The following is a 3346-nucleotide window of genomic DNA, read 5'->3' on the forward strand; positions in this document are numbered from 1 at the left end:
GGCAGAGGCTGGCAGATCTTTGTAAGTTTGAGGCCAGCCTGATCTGAAGAGCTAGTTCTAAGACAACCAAGTCTACACAAAGAAACCCTGTCTCAAAAAAACAAAACAAAACAAAACAAAAAAAAAAAGATTGTTTCTCCTGCTGCCAGATCTGTATGGTCTAGGACAGGTTATATTTTGTGCCTCTGTTTCCTCCTCAGTGAGATACAGAAGATATTAAGTCTTCATAGAGTTGTGATCTTAAACAGTAAGGCATATGTAATTTTTTTTATAAGTAATTCTTGATTCTTTGGGAATTTCACATCATGCACCCTAATCCCACTCACCTCCCCATCTCTCCATATCTGCCCCTCGCCACTGCAGTGTCCCTTCCCCAAAGGACCCCCCATAAAATTAAAAACAAAACAAAGCAAACAAACAAACCCTTTGCTCCTCAGTCTTTCCAGCCACTCCCGCACATTTTCATTGGTCCTAGTGGCACAGGGAGCTGCGGTGTGTCACTCACTGTACCCTTTTGTCCAATCAGCCCCACCCACAAATGTTGCAATGAGTAATTGGTGTGGTTCAAGGCCTGTGGCACACCATCGTCACTGGACCCTTACCAGAATTCCTCTCAGATATCCTGCTATTGCCCTGAATCATGGAGATCTTGTGCTATCTTCCCACAGGACCAGTCCCTTCACACACTCCAGCAGGTCATAAATGGGGTAGATGTCAGGGTGGGCCAACCCAAGGCCGAGGATATGAGTCTGGGTGGTAGCTGAGCTTGTCAGTCTGGGCATCTAGGACCACCCTCCTCAGGTGAGGTATGGAGCCAGTTGTCCTAGGCCCACGCCATCACGGCCAGCTCTCTCACACCCATAGTGAAGGGTGGGACCATCTCTCCTGAGTGCAAGTATAGGGGATGTAGCTTCCCTTCTGCAGTGTCCAGTCCAGTGAAGGGCAGGCCAGCTTAGTACAGGCCCCAAATTTCAACACACATGGTTCCTATACCCCCTGTGATAATACAGGTCATGGACATCAATACAGACCCCAGCTGCAGCAGAACCATGGACCCAGACATGGCCCTTGGCTGCTGGGCCCAGACATCACCATGGCCTCGATGGCAGCACAGGCCACCCAGATCAGTATGGCCCTTGGAAACAACATGGTTTGGGATGGCTGGTCAGACCCTGGGCATCTGCGCAGCCCTCATTGGTAACAGGAGCCATGGACATCAACTCAGACCCGGGCTGCTGTAGGACCAAGGACCCAGACATGGGGCCTGGATGTCACCATGGCCTCTGGTGGCAGCACAGGCCACTCAGATCCACATGGCCCAGTTGGTGGCACAGATCCAGCATGGTCACAGGTTGTGGTCTAGACCCTGGTCATCTGTGTGGCCTTTGGTGGCAACTTGGGCCATGAACATCAAACACAGACCCTGGCTGTGGTAGGACCATGGATCCAGACATGCTCTTTGGCAGCAGCCAGGGCTCAGATGTCACCATGGTCCTAGGTGTCAGATCATATATAATTATTACATTCTACTACTATTGTTAACAATGTTCTAATACATATTTCTTCCTATATGTTCTTCCTGAGCTTCACCATTATATGTAGGGTTGTTTTTTTGTTTTTTTGTTTTTTTAATTTTGGTTCTTTTTCCCTATTTTTTTCCCTATATATTGTTAAATACACTTCATGGTACCTATTTGTAAGCAAAATGTTAAGTGGTAAAAAGCCAACTGAGTGGAGTTCAGTTGACAGTGTCTTAGGACCTCTGACAATTCAAGACCTAAACCTAGGTCCACTCCAAGGCTGCTTTGTGATGAGACCATGAAAGCTAATCCTGCCACCAACTGTACTGATTAGTGAACAAGGGCAAGAATCAAGCCAATCAGCCTTGTAAGATCTTGTAAGCTTGTAGGCTCCGATTAGAAACCTGCAAGAAAAAGTCATTCAAACTAGACACCACAGTGTCCTAAAATAGGATCCCATGGATCAGGGGACTGCCCCCTCCACAGAGTGGCAGGCACAGGACCAAGCACTGAGACCCAGAGTATGGTCCTGGGCTCTCCCCAGAGAGACTCCAGTCCTTGGAAGAGTAAGTTGCCCATGCAGGAAACAGATCTCAGCACCAAGCACTTCAGTCAACAGCTACAGCCAACTTCCTCTAAACTGAAATTCTCCAGTTACATTCAGACAGGATAGTTGAAGGAGCTGGAACAGCCGCAGATTCCAAGTCCAAGGTTCCCATTAGAGAGATGAAATACTAACAACCCACTCCCTGGTGTATGTCTTCCCGTTAGAACACTTCAAATGTTAATAATTCCTGGGGTGAAGATCAAAACCAACTTTTCAAGCAGATGCATAGATTTTACTGCTCAAGCAGAAGTATTTAAATTATAATAATTTCTTGATGTTGGTGAAATTATCACAACCTCATTTTTATTTATTTATTTATTTATTTGTTTATTTATGTTTTTAGCCGACAGCTTTTCTATTGACTTTGTTTGTTGAGACAGGGACCTCATTAGCCTACGCCTCAAACCCTGTGTGAACTGTGGTAGTTTGAATGGGAATGACCCCCATGGGCTCCTATGTTTGAACACTTGGTCTCTAGATGGTGGAAATGTTTGGGAAGGATTAGGAGACTGGGTCTTGTTAAAGGAGGTGTGTCACTGGGGGGCAGGCTTGAGATTTTGGAATACCCCTGCCATTCCCTGTGGGTTCTCTGCCTCCTTTGCTTGTGGATTCAGATGTGAGCTTTCAATCTCCCTGCCCCCATGCCTTAGCCCCACCATCATGGATTCTAACCCCCCAGAGCTCTAATCCAAATGACACACTAAAAGTAACTAATCCAGTAACAGAGGACGGCCTTGATCTATTGAGTGCTAGGAATACGGACAGGCACCACCAGGCTTAGTCCATACAGTGCTGGAGATGAACCCAGGGCTTGCTGCATGTTAAGCAATCACCTTACCAACTGAGCTGCACCTCCAGTCTTTGACACTAATTTCTAAAGAGATTTATAGGGACTTCATTAAACATGAATAATTAAAACATCAGCTGATAAATGCTGTTTGCAAGGAACCTTCACAGCTCTTGGTTTTATAATCACTGGGGAAAAAAATTGTGCTTCCAGACGTGTGGGTGTGCTGGAAGTAACTCTGCATGTGACTCAGGCATATCAGAATCGGCATAACTAGAGCCCGTCAATATCAGGAGTATCTGCAGGAAGTCATCCCCCCAGGGGTAGATTTTTGATGAAATAAATGGAATTTCAGAATTGAAATATCAATGCCATGACAGGAGCCACTGTGTCCTCCTGGCCGGCTCTGGAACACAAATCTCTGGCTTGGGG

This window comes from Onychomys torridus, chromosome 4 (assembly GCF_903995425.1).
Source record: "Onychomys torridus chromosome 4, mOncTor1.1, whole genome shotgun sequence".
Lineage (NCBI taxonomy): Eukaryota > Metazoa > Chordata > Mammalia > Rodentia > Cricetidae > Onychomys > Onychomys torridus.